The sequence below is a fragment of the Cololabis saira genome, chromosome 4 (genome assembly GCF_033807715.1).
Source record: "Cololabis saira isolate AMF1-May2022 chromosome 4, fColSai1.1, whole genome shotgun sequence".
Lineage (NCBI taxonomy): Eukaryota > Metazoa > Chordata > Actinopteri > Beloniformes > Belonidae > Cololabis > Cololabis saira.
The window spans coordinates 46618869-46638644 of NC_084590.1; the positions used below are offsets into that span (position 1 = coordinate 46618869).

The 19776-nt window shown below is 45.6% G+C and overlaps 1 protein-coding gene across 2 annotated transcripts in view; it reads right to left on the reverse strand.

Annotated features, from left to right (window-relative positions):
* il15l (interleukin 15, like) overlaps positions 1-19776 on the reverse strand; it is a 38891-nt gene that overhangs the window by 15619 nt on the left and 3496 nt on the right. The gene's annotated exons all lie outside the window — the stretch shown is intronic.

Sequence of the window (19776 nt, forward strand, 5' to 3'; positions counted from 1 at the left end):
AGTAAAATTTCCAGTAAACTGACATCGGTGTTGTTGCCAGTTTGCTGCTGTTATTACCCCACGGGCGAAAGCGTGTCTGGAGTAGTTGTAGCTGCAGCTGCAGGACCAGTATCTCATCACCATCATTGTTTATCATTAGTTTATCACCATTTATAATACATTTATAAATGTATTATAAATTTAAGTTAACAGTTAACTGTCACACGTGGTGACAATATACATTGTTCCTGGATTTGCACACATTGTGGTTGTGAAATGCATTTGCATTTCATGGCCACAATGTGTGTAAATTTAGGTGAGGTGAACTGTAGAATAATTTAATTTGATATAGGACTTTTGTTCATTGTTTTGGTTTAAATTTTAAGACAGGAGGTATTTGCTCCTGTTATAGGTATTTGCTTTATTTTCTGTTGCACACAGGTCACTTATGTTGTGAATGTTGTATTGCTCGAAATAAATATGAACTGAACTGAATGGAATTGTTCTCCATTGTTCTTGTAGTCTATTGTGTCTGTCTGCCCCCCCCCCCCCCCCCCCCCCCTTTTCTCTTCTGTGCATGTCTGCAGGCCAGAGCTTCAGGAGTTTATTGTTTATTGTTGGCTTTGTCTCGAACAACAACAAATCACCATCAAATTAAATTAAGTGTCAAATTAAGTGTCAAAATATAAAAAAAGCAAAACAATTTAACAGTCTCATCCAGAAATAAAGAACAACAACAAAATAATGTGTTGGAGAGGGAACAGGAGGAAAAAGGAACGCTTATTTAGTCCTGTCCCTTCCTCACAATATCATATCCTATGCCATAGAAAATATAAACATTAAAATAAAATAAAAAATAAGAAAAGAAAGAAAGAAGAAAATAATAACAAAAAATAAATAAATACAACACAAACAATTAATAAACAAAGATCCAGGCATAATTAAATTAGCCTCTTACAATATCCTAAACTTCTCTGCTGATCCATGACCAGCCATGAATGCAGGGAGTTACATTTGTATCATGATGTATCACATAAGGAACAGAATAATAATAAAAGAAATACATACAGAAGGTAAATTGAGTTATTCTATTTGTCAAGAATTATTTTCTTGTATGTGTTTTTAAACTGTATAGAGTTAGTGCTTCGTTTGATTTCTTCATCAAGACCATTCCACAAAGTTCCCCCACAGACTGATTTTTACATGCTTTTAAGAGTAGTACGTACACAAGGTTGTTTAAAATTTAGTTTTCCTCTTGGATGGTATTTTCCTTCTTTATCTTGAAACATTTTTTGAATGTTTTCAGGCAGTGCATTATTTCTTGCTTTGAACATTATTATTGCTGTTCTAATTTTCACTAAGTCCATACATTTCTAAATCTGCAATTTAAGGAATAGAGGATTGGTGTGATGGAGATACCCGGCATGATTTATGATCCTTACTGCTCTTTTTTGCAGTGTGCATATCCTTTGTAAGGTGCTCTTGTAGGTATTAACCCAAATTTCAACACAATAGATCAGATATGGTCATATCATATGAGTAGCACAGTACAGATTGTACTGTACAGTTTAAAAAGTTGAATGGAATTAAACCTCATCATACAAAACTTGCTTTTGAGCTGCTGATTTAAAACCATTAAATCTACTACAAGGAGTATTTGAAAAAATCTGGAAGCAAGTATTAAGTATAACATTAGCCAATAGAAACAATAAGAATTTAGTGTCCGGTTGGAACAAAAACTCAAGGTTTGCTCAAGAAGTTTCAAGGTTTTAGGACTTCTACAAAAAAAACCAGATTGAAATGATTTGGGATTTGGGATCAGATCATTCTGAAGTTTCCAAGTGGAATATGATTTATGATGGTGAAACACAAACAGAATTAAGTGTTTTTTTGTTATTTTTCGACTACTAGCTCAGTGAGATTTACTCTCAGAGGTTTTTTGTGTTTGTGATGTTCAGGAGGAAATGGAGATACGATTAGAGGTGAAGAGTTTCCCGTTCATTTGCTAAGCTAGACCCTTATATTGGGTCATGGTTTGATTTGCGAGTTTATCTGTACACCTCATTTCATGTACAAGACCATTGAAAGTGAACCGCTGCAGGACTGGGAACGAGGGGGCGTCTTCATTCCTGTCTGGTGGTTCAGGACGTGTCAGAGATGACTCAAGGTTTTCACTAGATTGTATCTTATCCTCTTGTTTTTGTGTCTCCGTCCTCGTCCACCGAGACGGAGCGGGAACTCAGAACATGGAAAAGATCAGCCGCAAACAGCCTCCCTCCCAATCTGTGGAGGTAGAGACCGCCTGCCTTAAAGAAATGTCCCAGAAAACAAGCCAAGGCAAGTTTATTTGTACAGTACAATTCAACACAAGGTGATTCAAAGTGCTTTACATCAACATTAAAAGCGGCAAGACACAATTAAAACACAAATAACAAATATAATGAAATAAAATGATAAGAAAAGAGATAAAATAGTAAAAAGCACAAGTTGTTAAAAAGTAAGGGCAGTAGATCCAACAGGTACATCTCATTCTTACACATTGCAAAAACTCAAAATTTGTCTTATTTCTAGTTAAAAAGTCTAATTTTTAGTCAAAAAATCTCATTACACCTAAAACAAGAGTCATTACCAGAAAAATAACTTGTTATTTGACAATTTTCACAGGTCTGTTTCAAGTAAATTTTCACTTGAAATAAGTAGAAAAATCTGCCAGTGGGACAAGATTTATCTTCTCATTACAAGCAAAATTTTTCTACTTATTTTAAGTGAAAATCTACTTGAAACAGGTGAAAATTGTTGTTTTTTCCAGTGATGAGTCTTGTTTTAAGAGACATTTTAACTAGAAATAAGACAAATATTCTTGTTAAGGTTATGAGTTTTTGCAGTGTAATAAACACGTCAGCATCCAGACTATCCATCAAACGGCTTCTCAAAGTCTCCTTTCAGTACCTCAGACTGCCGTTCCACATCATTTAAGCCGACATGTAATACGAGGCTTTTCACAGTTGGAGTTTGCAGGATCTTGTCTCTTACATCCGACACCGCGTCCTTGGGAAAGCGCAGTACTTTTGTACGTTTCCCGAACTCACATCTTTCCCAGCAGCATCCGGGTCTCAGGCCCCGTTTACACGTAGCAAAAACGGTGGCGTTTTCATGCGTTTTGGCCGTTCGTTTACACGAAAACGAAGCTCAAAGTCACCAAAAACTCCGGCCAAAGTGGAGATTTGCAAAAACCCCGTCTTCACGTTTTGCTTGTAAATGGAGGGAAACGGACATTTAGGCTTCAGAACGTCACATTATGCAACAGAAACGTCACCAGCGTCATGTGTGCGACCTGTGTTTACAATTTGTTTGGCCACCGTCAATATTTTCTTGTATTTTACCTGTTTTATATTCTAAAGTCACACTTAAAAGTAACTCCACTTCTCTGTCACTCCAAATGAAAGACTCTTGTTCCATCTAGGAAGTAACTGGAAGTTACATTTGTTGATCTTTTTTCCCAGGATTCCGATTGGCTATCATGACTTTATGCTTCTAGTTACACTGCCCCCTGTAGGTCTGGCTGCTCATAGCACCCCCTCGTGGCTCCTGGAGCTTTTTCAAAAATGTTTGACCTTTTTTTTCTTCTTTTTTTCCTGTTTTTCTCCCTTTTTCCTTTCCTTTTTAATCTCAACATTTTAACTTTTTTCTCGAGATTATACTTCAACTTTAATGTTGACATTTCGACTTTTTTTGATATTTCAACTTTTTTCTCGACATTTCGACTTTTTTGTCGATATTTTGACTTTTTTCTCGACATTTCAACTTTTTTCACGAAATTTTGACTCTTTTCTCGACATTTCGACTTTTATCTCGATATTTCAACATTTTTCTAAACATTTTGACTTTTTTCTCGACATTTCGACTTCTTTCTCGATATTTCAACTTTTTTCTCGACATTTCGACTTTTTTCTTGATATTTTGACTTTTTTCTCGAAATTTTGACTTTTTCCGTGACATTTCGACTTTTTTCTCGAAGTGCATAATGAATAAAAAAGTCTTCCCCAGTTCTAACTAATATATATACATGCAGCATGTGTTGCCTTCATTCTAAGGCTTATACAAGACTTTTAATTTTTTGCGGCTCCAGACATATTCGTTTTTTGTGTTTTTGGTCCAATATGGCTCTTTCAACATTTTGGGTTGCCGACCCCAGTCGTTGGCTTCCCTCTGAGTGGTTTTCCAGTTGACCTGCTGGTCCATCCAGGTCCTACGATGGAGGTCCAGACTCTGGTGCTGGTGGGAATCTGTCTGTTTGTGGAGGAGGAGGTTTTGTTTTTTGGTTTTCCATGGAAGGCAGTCCAAGTGTGGGTCCCGCTAACGACGGGAGTTGAGGAGGAGTTTGTTGGGCTTGTTGGTAGCGACGGCCAGTCGGGCGAATCCCAGATATCTATCCCAGACAGACAGGCCCGCATCTGTCTTCTCTCTGTGAGATGATTTATTCTGTCGCTTTGCACCAAACGCATTCCAGCGAATACTTGAGGATTCGTTAGTAAAAACAACATCCTCCCGTTTCCTCGTTAGCGCTGATTAGCTGTAGGTTAGCAGGGTCTTGTCCACTATCTTTGGTCGGAGGTAAAGTTGTGTAACTTCCAAATCCTGTAATGATTGCATAATTTGTTCATTCTTTTTTTAAAAGAAAACCAAAAGAAAACCAAAAAACAACTAGTTTTCTCAGTGTTTGTTAACTTAAATAAAAAAAAACTAATGGGAAACGGCCGTTTCCCATTTTATCCATTTTTGATCTGAAGCAATTTCAGTGAACCGGAAACTGCCTAGCGTAAAAGCTAACTTCACCAGAAAATTATTTAGCAAACACTTAAAAAAAAAAAGACCAAAAAAACCCAAGGGAAAACCAAACAAACAAAATAACTACCTTCTAAAAAACCAGTGTATCATTCGTTCATTCGTTTTTCAAAAAAACAAAAGATAATGAAAAACAACTAATTTTCTAAGTATTCGTTTCCAAAAAAAATGATAACGACTCATTTTTTTCACTCACTCACTCTCACTCATCTTCTCCCGCTTGTCCGTTGCCGGGTCGCGGGGGCAGCAGCCCCAGCATTTTTTTCAGTTTACAATTTTATGCTCAGATGAATCATAGAAAAAACAGATAACGACCGTTTTCCATTTTATCCATTTTTGATCTGAAGCAGGTTCAGTGAACTGGAAGTGGAACCGTCTCGGCTTTTACTGCAAGGGCAAAACAAACATAACAAACAAAACAAACATTCTCTGCTGTTTGTAGGAAACAGCCATGTAGCACCGGTAAGTCAGCGGTAAAATAATCCCCCAGTGATTTTCAAGTGTCCATGTGGTTCTGGTCATAGATATCCTGCAATGGAAATTAAAAACATAGAAGAGAGGGCCACCCCCCCCCCCATAGACGAGGGGGGTGGCTGGGGGGTCCCGGTTGGGGGGCAGTGGCCTTGGCGTCTCCGGTCCATTCCGGGGGCGGCCGGGCTGTGGATGTGGGGGTCCCGCTCAGAGGGCCCGGCTCTGCCTGGGTGGGGGGAGGCCGCATGCCCCTGCGTCTGTGGGGACTCCGGGGCCTTTGGGGTGTCCGCCGGGGGTGGGTGGGGCTGGGTCCTGGGGTCGGGCCTCCCCTGGCCGGGGGTTGCGCGGGCGGGCGCGGCAGTGGGGTGGAGTCATTCTCAGGTGTCTATGTCTTATGTCGTCAGTATGAATGGAGGGATGTTGGGCCATTTCCCCCTCCGCCTGGGGGCTCCGACGGCGCCGGGGGCGCTCATGGAGGTGGGGTGGGGCCCTGGGCCGGCCCCCATCAACCTGGATGGCCGGCGGGGAAGCGTGGGCGCCTTCCAGGGCTGGCTCTGCTGGCCCTGCCTCCTGGTTTCGGCCTCCGCTCCCCCTCCTTCCCCCCCTACACGATTCACACGCACATAGGTCTGAGGGGGCGGGGGGTCCGGTTCCTGACCTCCCCCTCCCTGTTTTTATTGCATAAACCACATGCACTCAACACCAGGGGCGGGAGAGGGGCCCACACCACCCGCGTTCCCTCGTCGGCCTGGGACGGGTGGGTCGCGGTGCCCAGGCCTGGCAGGGCTCGCCGCATAGCCTGGGGTGCCTTCTGGCGGTGCTGGAACCCCCCGGGGAGGGGGAAACGGTGCGTGATTGTGCGTCTTTGTCTGTGAGAATGCGGTATGAAAGGGTCCTGCCATGGAGGATTTGGGCCTCCATCGGCAGGACAACAAAATTTAATAATTTATTAGTATTATTATTATACAAGGATGGTTATTAATATTATTATTACGGGCCTCGCTGGCGGTAGGCAGTGACGTATGGCACGCAAGGCACGTAGGGCGGTGCTTTTGGGTTGGTTTGCCAGGTTTGTCAGGTACCACGACACATTAAACACCATTGACTCATTTCACTTTAAAATCGGGAGATAAGCCCCAGTCATCACCAAGTGCTTTGAGAAACTGGTCTTAAAGTAGGGGTGGGCGATATGACCTAAAATTAATATCACGGTATTTTTCATCTTTTGAACGGTGACGGTATAATATCACGGTATTTTTTGGTACGTTTTGGGAGGAGTAGCCTGTCCTGTCCCTTTATGTGAATAAGGTTAATATTTTTATAATAAGTAAATGGTAGTATCCTTATCAAAAAGAGACATGGGAGAGTATTATGCATTCTCAACATATCTATTTGGCAAAAAACCTAAAGATCTTACATATACATATACATATATATATAATTATATTTATTTTTATTATATTATATTTTAAATATTTTGTAAACCTGTCTTAAAATGTAATACTGGACCTCGGTTGGGCTGGTTGGACAGCGGGTGGTGGAAAATTTCCCTTAATTTTAAATCCAAAACTTGACAGGTTTATGCCATGAGTATTCATATACAGTAATCCCTTGTTTTTCGAGAGGGTTACGTTCCAAAAAGAACCCGTGATAAGTGATATTCACATAGTAGCAACCCTTTTTTTTTAATAATTATTATACAAAGCTTCAAATTGCGGAGATCAGCACGGCCTCGCACGTATCTCACTGCTCTTCTGACCCGCTGCATCCCGACTCGCGCTGCAGCGTCTTTTTCTTCTAAAGCCCGCGGTACAGGTGTGTTTTTTCGAGAGAAGAACATGGTTATGGGTATTTTTTTTTGTCACTCTTTTTTTCTTCTGGGCAAAAAGATTCTTTTAAACCGACATTCATTAATTTTTTCTCCATCTTGAAGTCTGTGATTCGTATTCCAGCAGGTTGAAACAGCGCTCTGCGCTCCGCTGCCGTCAAAGACCCGCCCAGCTCCACTTCTGATTGGCTAGTGTTAGTTTGGTTGAGCCAGAGCTGCTTTCCTCTCATTCCATTGGTAGACGAACTCGGTTGACTCAAACTTTTTTTTTCTCTCAAACCTTTCTTTTTTTTTTTTTTAAAGCAGTCAAACTCGCACGCCGAGAAAAAAAACTCCGTACGCCGGAGATCCGGCACGGTGCCGGAATACTTTAAGCCCTGCATTTCTTACTACTCTTGTCGTAAGATGTAGCAGCAATAAACGATGCAGTGAAAGCTGCGTAGTCTTGGGACCGCTGCTCCGCTGGTGCTGCTCAGCAGCTCCAGCGGTCCCAGCAGCTGGTCGTACTTGCGCTCGTTTTGGCCCGGGTTGCCTCTTCATATTCACGGGCGTGCGTGTTTTTTAAGTGATGAAACAGGTTGCTTGTGTTTCCACCTCTTGCTGTCACAACACGGCAGCAAACCTTGCATATCACCGACGTTTTTGATGCCTTATTTAGGCTTATTATTTTATAATTGATTTATTACGGTATTGACGGTATTGCAAAATCCATGTCGTGGCGCAGTTTCACACCGGTGATGACTATGACACCGGTTGTACCGCCCACCCCTATCTTAAAGCACATCAAAGCCTGTCTCCCCCCCACCCTGGACTCACACCAGTTTGCATACTGGGCAAACAGATCTACAGAAGACGCCATAAATACAGCACTCCACTCCGCGCTGAGTCACCTGGAGAAACAGGAGAGCTACGTGAGGATGCTCTTCGTTGACTTCAGCTCAGCCTTCAATACCATAAAACCGGACATTCTAATCCTCAAGCTATCCACCCTGGGGCTCCCACCATCCACCTGCTCCTGGATTAAGGACTTTTTGGTGAACCGACCCCAGCGCGTGAAGCTCGGTCCTCACCTCTCCTCCCCCCGCACTCTCAGCACTGGCTCTCCTCAAGGCTGTGTGCTGAGCCCACTTCTGTACTCGCTCTACACATCGGACTGCAGCCCCGCCCACCCAGAGAACGTCATTGTCAAGTTTGCCAATGACACAACGGTGGTGGGGCTGATCACAGGGGGAAACGAGGCGGCCTACAGAGATGAGGTCCTTAAACTTGGTGAGTGGTGCGCACTGAACAACCTGGCACTGAACACCACCAAAACCAAGGAGCTCATCCTGGATTTCAGGCGGAACCGAGCCGCCCCCGCCCCCCTGCACATCAACGGTGAATGTGTGGAGCAAGTGCAGTCCTTCAAGTTCCTGGGCGTCCACATCACTGCAGACCTCTCCTGGTCTGTCAACACCACTGCACTGGTTAAGAAGGCTCAGCAGCGGCTGCACTTCCTGAGGGTGCTCAGGAAGGAGAACTTGAACACACAGTTGCTGCTGACCTTCTACCGGTCCACCATTGAGAGCCTGCTGACCCATGCCATGACAGTGTGGCACTCCAGCTGCACGGAGGCAGACAGGAAGAGCCTGCAGAGGGTGGCAAACACAGCACGGAAGATCATCGGCTGCCCTCTGCCCTCTCTGTCTGACATCTACAGCTCCCGCTGCCTCAACAAGGCAAGGAACATTTTAAAGGACATCAACCACCCCGGTTTCCACCTTTTCGACCTGTTGCCCTCTGGGAGGCGCTTCAGGTCCTTACGAACCCGTACAAAAAGATTCAGGGACAGCTTCTTCCCCAAAGCTGTGAACTTTCTCAACCTATAAGCTACCTCATATTTTCTGTGCAATATTTTTCTACCTTCTATCCACAATGTCCCAATATTCTACTATCTATGTGCAATACTCCCATCCCTTCAAGGGCAATATTATTCTTCCATTCATTTAAGTGCGATATCCCCCCACCCATCCATGTACATTTTTTATCCTCCCATTCACTCTTGTTTATAGTGTGTGCACATATATATACATTTATGCTTCCTTGCTTACATAGTCTTTGCATGTGTGCACTTTGACGGAGCTGCTGCCTAATTCCACTGTACATGTACATTGATAATAAAGGCTTTCTATTCTATTCTATTCTATTCTATTTCTATTCTAAGCGGGAGAAATTACAAATCGGGAGCAGGGCGGGAGAAATGGTTGAAAATCGGGAGACTCCCGCATAAATCGGGAGTGTTGGCAGGTATGCCAATGCATATAAAGCCAGCCCTCTGCCCCACCTGGGTCTCTCCGACCACTCGTCCCTCTCTCTCATCCCTGCATACAAACCATTGATCTGTCGACAAAAAACAACAACAAAGAAAGACACACACACACACACACACACACACACACACACACACACACACACACACACACACACACACACACACACATATAGACAGATATACCGGCTCGTTCACCTGCATGCTTGCTCTGTAGTTTTTGGGGTTAGTTAATCGCGGTAGTTTAGCTCAGATTGTGATTGGATCTCAAGAACTGCGACGGTTGCTGCTCGTGTTTTGGCCGGTTTCGTGTCTTTTCTGTTTTTTTTTTCTCTTTTTGCAGATTTCCAGTGCTCGACGTGCGCCTCCATGTGTGTTCTCGCGTCCTGGATTAGCAGCGGATGTCCTGCGTGATTGTAGAACATCAGCCTGGTTCAGCTAGTTTCCATATGAGCTTGTATTCAACTGCAGCACAATAACACAGAGAAGTGGATGATGATGTTGAACTCACTATAAATGTTTTCATCCATCAGCTGAGATCAGATATGTTCAATCAAATATTTCAATCAAAGAAAAAAAGTGTTTGAATGCATAAAAATATTTGAGACAAAAAAATGCATTTGAACACTGTTTTTCCTTGATTGTAATTTTTTTTTCTTTTTAAAGATTTAAATTGGACTGAATTTGGAGACGAAAACTGAATTTTATATATTAAAGATTGAAATTACATTATTTACCATTATAGTAATCAGATTACACCGTATATCAGCATCACTGAAATGGACCTGATGCTTCAATCACAACAATATGCAAATATTATTCATATATTTATTCAAACAAGGCCGTTATAAATAATGAAATACAGACACATGCAGATGCAGCAACACATTAAATCAGATGTAAAATACAAATAGTTTACAAAACTGTACATTAATAAGAGGAAGAACTGCTGATACCAGATTCTGTCACCTTGGAGCAGAAGACGTCATTTGTTTGTAATAAAATGTGTTTGACGGGAAGACCTCAAGCCAGCCAAGGCAGATGGAGTTATATTTATCCCAAAAAAAAAAAAAACCCAAACCCCAAATATCTTGGACCTAGATGCAGGAGACAAAGAGGCAGGAGTTCAGAGGAACGTGATTCATTTGAACATAAAAGTAAATCAAAGGCGCTGCTGAGAAGAAATGACAAACAAAACATGATAGCACACATGGAGGCTGGAAACACTACAAACCAGCCAGACGTGAAGGGAAGACAAGCCAAGATATACACAGAGGGCTTGACGAGACACAGGTGCAAACGATCAGGGCAGACGGGAACAAGGGAAGTCAAGACGTAAATAAAACACAAGGACACAAGCGGTGCGTCCGAAATACTAAACAGTGTATACTCAAAAAGTATACTTAAAGGGGACCTATTATGAAAAACACGTTTTTTTCTTGCTTTAACCCTTGTGCTGTCTTCGGGTCAAGGAAGGAGGAAGAGAAGAAGGGAGGAAAGAAGGAAGGAAAGATGGAAGGAAGGAAGGAAGGAAGGAAGGAAGGAAGGAAGGAAGGAAGGAAGGAAGGAAAGAAGGAAGGTAGGAAGGAAGGAAGGGAGAAAAGAGGGAGGGAAGAAGGACAGAGAGAGAGCAGGAGGAAAGAAGGAAGGAAGGGAAAAAAGAAGGAAGAAAGGAAGGAAGTTAGGAAGGAAGGAAGGAAGGAAAGAAAGACGGAAGGAAGGGAGAAAAGAGGAAGGGAAGAAGGAAGGAGAGAGCAGAAGGAAAGAAGGAAGGAAGGAAGTTAAAAAGGAAGGAAGGAAGGAAAGAGGAAGGGAAGAAGGAAGGAAGGAAGGGAAAAAAGAAGGAAGAAAGGAAGGAAGGAAGGAAGGAAGGAAGGAAGGAAGGAAGGAAGGAAGGAAGGAAGGAAGGGAGAAAAGAGGAAGTGAAGAAGGATGGAGAGAGCAGGACGAAAGAAGGAAGAAAGGAAGGAGAATTAGTTAATTTGTACAAGGGTTAACATGTATAAAGTGTTCTCCCCTCAGCCTGCCAACTCAGAGAAGGAGGAAAGCAACCAAATCCTGCAGTGTCTGTACAGCCGCCCGGATGAGCCGTCCAATGTGATGTGGATCTACGAGCCGTTCAGATTCTGTGCATTTTCGTTACGTAACCAAAATGCAAACCACGCCCATATATAAAAACTATACTATAAAAACGTGTAACTGCATGCGAGCGTCCGACTATCGCTGGGCACTGCGTGACATCGGACGTTCTCTGTCCATCTCCCTCCAGCAGCTGCCACTTTATTGAGGTTTTGTAGTGAAATGAGGAGGTATCATCACTAGGACCCTGCAGACACCTGGTGTGTCGTCGGGCTGTGTTTTCCTTCATGCTTCCCTGCAGCGTCTCATGCAAACACAAACACACGTACCTGGCAGAAATATTTCTTTATATCATGTTGTCTGTCGCCCGCGATATTTTTTCTTTTTTTGGCCGGCGCCATAGTTGGCTGGCTACAAACTCTATACATCCCATAATGTATAATAATATGCCCGCGCTCTCAGCAGCGGTACTCGCATCGTTAAGGCTGATTTATGGTTCCGCGTTACACCAACGCAGATCCTACGGCGTAAGGTACGCAGCGAGCGGCCGTACGGTGCACGTCACCGCGTACCCTACGGCGTAGGCTCTACGTCGATTTAACGCAGAACCATAATTCAGGCTTCACTAGGCAACGAAGCAGGTTGACTCCCGTTGCAGAACAGCGCTGCAGAGGCGCTCATAAACGTAAATGATCATTGTTTTTTTTTTTTTTTAGGCCTGGCCCTGCCAGGCCTAAACAATGGTAGGGGAAACACTGGACTTGTCACAATTATGTGCTTAGCTCTTTAGTTCTTCATTAGTTTGTGCTTTTTTCTTTAATCTTAATACTTTCTCGGTGTGAGCGCAACTGCAGCAGCGCTCTGCTCCACAACGTGCGGTCCTCTACTTAAAATGTCCGTGTGGAAACTCGTTCGGTACGCCTCCGTTCCAAACCGAACACGCTATACCGAACGGTTCAATACAAATACATGTACCGTTACACCCCTACTAACTGGATCAGCCGTTCCTCATCCGTGACTGTTTCCTACAGCGCTTTCAACCGGCTTTCAAGCGGCTTTCAACGCGAGCGACAGGAAGAAAATACAAGCAGGGCGTCCGACAAATGTTCAGCTCAAAACGGCGCTTTTTGGCGTGAGTGCGGGGGCCCGTTCATCTTTCACTTTAATTTAAGCTTGTTGCCTCATCCAGCATGAGTCCAATTTTTGGAGCACACTCAACTATCCTGTCAAGCATTTTTCTTCTCGTTTCAGATGAAATGTGCTGTTGTATGTTTGAACATGCCACGTTAGAGTGGTGAATCCTCCCCATCTCCACACCTTTCAGCTCCTGGCAGTCTATTGCATTCTTGCTTGGCCTCCTCGTATGCTGTACGGAAAACCCTGGCAGTTGTTTGGACTTGCTCAGATTGGTTATTGATCACTGCATTTCTAGCAAATAGCTGTTGCTGATATATGTGCCTTAGTCTTCCCATGCTCAAAAACCTTTTTCCTTAAGGCCCTTTTTTGTTTTGTTGTGTCTGTCGCAGAGGACGTAACAGACCCTGAGACCCATTCCTTAGCCAGTTTCACGCTCGCAGTTTTTTCTGGACCCAGTGACCCGACCTTTTTACATATTTGGAGGTCAAGGACTCAATACAGAGTCTGATGACACCACCCATGACTCTCTATGTCAAACCATTCAAAAGTTATAGCAGAAAATAGGGACAACCAATCAGAAGAAGGGGAGGGGCTAATTTTCACCAATTATGGTCAAGGACTCAATACCGAGTCCGATGACACCACCCATCACACAATTCTTTAGCCACGCCCATTAATGCAAACCATGAAATATCAAATTTATCGCCAGGCCTGGCTTGCGTGCAAAATTTGGTGACTTTTGGGGCACGTTTAGGGGGGCAAAAAGGCCGTCCTTTTGTCGAAAGAAAGAAAGAAAGAAAGAAAGAAAGAAAGAAAGAAAGAAAGAAAGAAAGAAAGAAAGAAAGAAAGAAAGAAAGAAAGAAAGAAAGAAAGAAAGAAAGAAAGAAAGAAAGAAAGAAAGAAAGAAAGAAAGAGAATTAAAAAAAAAAATCCTACAGATACAATAGGGCCTTCGCACTGTAAGTGCTTGGGCCCTAATTACTCCTATGTGGGATCAATAAAGTTCTTATTTTTCCCATCTGAGAAAATTAAATATATTATATTTGGTGCCTAACTGTTTCCCAAGTATATTAGTGCGTGTGTGAATGAATAAATGAGACGTAAAACGTACATTTCTTTGTAGAAAGGCGCTTTATGAAAATAAGTGTATTTACTTGTATTAGTTTACAGCGCAGTCTTGAACATCCAATATGGCGGCGACGTTGACGTACGGCTCAGCCCTCGATGGGGCTTCTACGTAGATACGTAGCTGAGACGTAGCTGAACTATAAAAAAGCCTTCAGAGACTGCAAGTGGCGTACAATGATGCTCTGAGGAAACTGTTAATAGGCCCAGAGGGACGAGCGGGAGTGAGATGTTTGTGAGTGCTGAAGTGAACACACTGCAATCTGTTTTGAGAAATATAATGTACAGGTTTATCTGTTGGTTAAATCATTCGCATACCGGTAATCAAATTGTTGTGGTACTGGTGAACATTATGTACAGTGCCACACGCTACACGTCTCAGTTTCGGGAGCATTGCTATAAGTGTCTTTTAAAATGAGCCATTAGACTATTTTTTATTTCTGTGTTTGTTTGTTTTTTATCTTTTTTATTGTGTGTTTTTGATTGTATTTGTGTATGGACCTTGAGTCTGGAATAAAGCATATCTATCTATCTATCTATCTATCTATCTATCTATCTATCTATCTATCTATCTATCTATCTATCTATCTATCTATCTATCTATCTATCTATCTATCTATCTATCTATCTATCTATCTATCTATCTATCTATCTATCTATCTATCTATCTATCTATCTATCTATCTATCTATCTATCTATCTATCTATCTATCTATCTATCTATTCTATTGCCTCCTACTTAGGATGTCAACTCAGGTAACGGGTAAGACCCATCAGTGTTAAAATATCTGTTTCTCTTCATTGTCTTCACTTAAAGGGGACCTATTATGGCATTTAATGTATATTTTAAACAGGCCTTGAATTTCAGTATTTGTGATATTTTACATATGTCATTGATATACATGATAAACAGTTTAGGACCCAACACTGACACCTGGGGGACTCCACACTCAATGTCCAAACATTGTGACTGGTTTTCTCCCATCTTCACAAATTGTTTCCTGTTCTTTAAGTAGCTTCTGACCCACTGTAATGCACACCCCCTTATCCCATATCGTTCCAATTTATTGAATAATATTTCATGATTTATTGTATCAATGACGGCGGGGGGGGGGGGGGGGGTATTCTATCGTCAGTTATGCATTTCGTCCCAAATCATTTGGGCCAAATGCATATCAATAGGCGTTTCTTTAAGTGTACGTTTTTGAGCCTAATACAGTTTTTCTCAATTGGTTTGGTACATTTCTCACATGAGAATTGAAATTCTCAAAAGTTCTTGTTCAGTTTTCACATCATCATGCCATTTGTGCAGATGAAAAAGGCAGTTTCTCATTGCATTGAACAAATTGCAAATGCTTTTGTCCATCCATGCAAATGATTGTGTACAATTCTCAGTTTTTTCGTACATTATCAATTGCTTTTGTCATGCTAATCAAAATGCTTTGTTATAGGAATCTATCAAATAGTCTCTTTCCCCAAAACATTTAGGCTATAGTTCATCATATAAGTCTTCACATGCAAAATGATTTACCAAGCCATCATAACATGTCAAGCATATATACATTTCCATAAGACATTTGTCTGTAAATATGATCTAAATTGGTAAATTCCTCCCAGGTGAATCTAGATTTTCTCTAATGAAAAGAGTTGATCAACCAATGATCGACAGTTTTCTGAATGAGCTCAAGGGAGCATCTCATGAACAATCTACTGGGGAGTATATAGGTAACCAGAGCACAATAGAAAGTTACAATGTCTGACAATGGAAGGACAACAGCCAAGAAGCAGGAGAGGAAGAGGGGTGAGGCTGCGTGGTGGAGGAGTAGGAAGAGGAAGAGGCAGAAGAGGCCGAGGACACATGCGTGTTCCTGATGAAATCAGAGCAACACTTGTAGACCATGTTTTGAATCATGGGCTGACTATGGCTGAAGCGGGGAGAAGGGTGCAGCCAAATGTTGGCAGAACAACTGTGTCCTCAATTATTCAAACTTTCCGCAGAGAGAACAGGTGTGTAATCTAACAGTATGTGCTGAATTACATGGAGTTTACTGTATTTACATGTCAATACAGTAATGCCCCATACAAAATTACAGTAGCCTATTCCACTGATGCTCTATACAATGCCATTGTCACAGTTTCACAGTGTAGGATAGGTTTTTTTTTACTGTTTTACTCACTCCCCTGTTTTTCCAGATCCTGCCACCCTAATCAGCCAGAGATCCACTCATTCCCTTCACCTGTGCTTCCCCACCCAGCTCCACACCTGGTTTCCCTCGTCAGCAGTTCCCCTCATATACCGGCCCATTTCCACCTTCTAGTTTGCCAGATTGTCGTGTGTTTTTGCCTCGCTTTCCAGCCTGCATATCCTGTTTTGTTTCTGCCTGCCTGCCTGTCTTTGAGCCTGCCTGATTCTTGGGGTATGGATTTTTGCCTGTCCGTTTTTGGTTTTGTTTGCCTGATCTGCCTGACTACCCGGTTTGACCCCTGCCTGCCTTTTGACGAAGATTAAAGCCTCTTGGACTCTGATCCTGCCTGGTGTTGTGCATTTGGGTTCTCTGTCCTGTCTGAGCCGTGACAGTACAATCTGGCCAAGACTGAACCCAGCCAACATGGACCTACCACGTAAGGAAGAGGATTTGTGGGATTTTTTTTATGGGGACCAAGTGGCGTTCTACCACCGTACGGTGAAAGGGACGGGGACATGCCCCCAGTTCCGGCCTGTTGCTGTTCCCGAGGTGGTCCCAGACCCACCCCAGTCCCTTCCCCCTTTCTGGGGAACACGCCTGGCTCTGGGTGGGCCCAGGAGCCTGCAGGCTCAGGGGAGGCAACGACGAAGGCGTCAGCCTCAGCCTCAGCTTGCTCCAGCTCCAGCTCCTGCTCCGGCTCCTGTTCCAGCTCCTGCTCCTGCTCCGGCTCCTGCTCCTGCTCCTGCTCCGGCTCCTGCTCCAGCTGCTGCTCCGGCTCCTGCTCCAGCTCCGGCTCCGGCTCCTGCTCCGGCTCCTGCTCCAGCTCCCCGCATCCTGTCTGCTCCTGTTCCGGCTCCCCGCATCCTGTCTGCTCCTGTTCCGGCTCCCCGCATCCTGTCTGCCCCGGTTCCGGCCCCCCGCATCCTGTCTGCCCCGGTTCCGGCCCCCCGCATCCTGTCTGCCCCGGTTCCGGCCCCCCGCATCCTGTCTGCCCCGGTTCCGGCCCCCCGCATCCTGTCTGCCCCGGTTCCGGCCCCCCGCATCCTGTCTGCCCCGGCTCCGGCCCCCCGCATCCTGTCTGCCCCGGCTCCGGCCCCCCGCCTCCTGTCTGCCCCGGCTCCGGCCCCCCGCCTCCTGTCTGCCCCGGCTCCGGCCCCCCGCCTCCTGTCTGCCCCGGTTCCGGCCCCCCGCCTCCTGTCTGCCCCGGTTCCGGCCCCCCGCCTCCTGTCTGCCCCGGTTCCGGCCCCCCGCCTCCTGTCTGCCCCGGTTCCGGCCCCCCGCCTCCTGTCTGCCCCGGTTCCGGCCCCCCGCCTCCTGTCTGCCCCGACTCCGGCTCCCCGCCTCCTGTCAGCCCCGACTCCGGCTCCCCGCCTCCTGTCAGCCCCGACTCTTGTTCCTGAGGCGGTCCCGCAGCCCTCGGTTCCGGAGGCGGTCCCGCCGGTCTCTGTTCTGGAGGTGGTCTCTGTTCCCCTTCCTGAGGCGATCCTGGATGGATCTGCCGCAGTCCCAGACCGACCCCCTGACCAGCCTGCCGCAGTCCCAGACCGACCCCCTGACCAGCCTGCCGCAGTCCCAGACCGACCCCCTGACCAGCCTGCCGCAGTCCCAGACCGACCCCCTGACCAGCCTGCCGCAGTCCCAGACCGACCCCCTGACCAGCCTGCCGCAGTCCCAGACCGACCCCCTGACCAGCCTGCCGCAGTCCCAGACCGACCCCCTGACCAGCCTGCCGCAGTCCCAGACCGACCCCCTGACCAGTCTGCCGCAGTCCCAGACCGACCCCCTGACCAGTCTGCCGCAGTCCCAGACCGACCCCCGGACCAGCCTGCCGCAGTCCCAGACCGACCCCCTGACCAGCCTGCCGCAGTCCCAGACCGACCCCCTGACCAGCCTGCCAAGCCCCCAGACCGACCCCCTGACCAGCCTGCCAAGCCCCCAGACCGACCCTCTGACCAGCCTGCCAAGCCCCCAGACCGACCCTCTGACCAGCCTGCCAAGCCCCCAGACCGACCCTCTGACCAGCCTGCCAAGCCCCCAGACCGACCCTCTGACCCGCCTGCCAAGCCCCCAGACCGACCCTCTGACCCGCCTGCCAAGCCCCCAGACCGACCCCCTGACCAGTCTGCCAAGCCCCAAGGGCGACCCCCGGATCCGCCTGTTACGCCCCAAGGGCGACCCCCCGAACTGCCTGTTACGCCCCAAGGGCGACCCCCCCGAACTGCCTCGTCGGTCTGCCCGGCACCAAGGACGGCCCCCGGAGCTTTGGCCATGTGTTGGCCGGGGCCCTCCTCCGGGACCCCTCCTCCTGCCCGGGGTGGGGGGTTTTGGGCCATCTGGAATCTGTCCCTTGAGGGGGGGGTTCTGTCACAGTTTCACAGTGTAGGATAGGTTTTTTTTTACTGTTTTACTCACTCCCCTGTTTTTCCAGATCCTGCCACCCTAATCAGCCAGAGATCCACTCATTCCCTTCACCTGTGCTTCCCCACCCAACTCCACACCTGGTTTCCCTCGTCAGCAGTTCCCCTCATATACCGGCCCATTTCCACCTTCTAGTTTGCCAGATTGTCGTGTGTTTTTGCCTCGCTTTCCAGCCTGCATATCCTGTTTTGTTTCTGCCTGCCTGCCTGTCTTTGAGCCTGCCTGATTCTTGGGGTATGGATTTTTGCCTGTCCGTTTTTGGTTTTGTTTGCCTGATCTGCCTGACTACCCGGTTTGACCCCTGCCTGCCTTTTGACGAAGATTAAAGCCTCTTGGACTCTGATCCTGCCTGGTGTTGTGCATTTGGGTTCTCTGTCCTGTCTGAGCCGTGACAGCCATTGTGTCTTCCTCAAATTTGTTTTGGTTTACATTTCTATTTCCCACATAGGACTGCAAGACAAGTACACAGGGGTGGTAGAGGGCGGATTTTCACACCACACCAGGAGATGGCTATCTGCAACATTGTTGTTGAAAACAACGCCATTACACTGAGAGAGATACAGACTACTATTTTGCAGGACAATGACGCAAACATCCAAACAGTCAGTATCTCTACCATTGACAGAGTGCTAAAAAAACAACACATGCGCATGAAACAGCTATACACTGTCCCATTTGAAAGAAATGGTGAGAGGGTGAAGGAGCTGCGCTACCACTTTGTCCAGGTAACTTTTATTCCAAAACCATGTATAGATATGTCCTCGTTTGTAAGTCGCTTTGGGTTTACAGTAAAAGGTATCTGCCCAATGTAATGTAAAGATGTACACTACACTACTGTAAGTGTGGCATTTGCACATATGCTATGGCTGTAGAAAAGAAGATGCAATATGTCATATACGTTTGATCTAACTTCTTTTGCAAATGCATGTAATGCAGTAATTCCAAAAATAACATTTTGTCTTCTGTATTTAGCGCATGATGGAACTGGAAGCTAGTGATCCACCCTGTCACTTCATTTACATGGACGAGGCTGGCTTCAATCTGACAAAGCGCAGAAGACGGGGTCGAAACCTTATTGGACATCGAGCCACCATTGATGTGCCAGGCCAAAGGGGTGGCAACATAACTATGCGTGCCGCAATATCAGATAACGGTGTGCTGACACACATTCCACTGATGGGTCCATACAACTCTGAACGTCTAATAGCATTCCTAGACACTTTGTACAGGGATCATATCCTAGGTGGCCCAGCCGAGAATATGGCCCAGCCCAAATATGCCATAATATGGGACAATGTAAGCTTCCACAAGTCAAACCTAGTAAGGCAGTGGTACGCAAACCATAACAGAATGGTGATGGAGTTCTTACCACCATACTCCCCATTCTTCAACCCCATTGA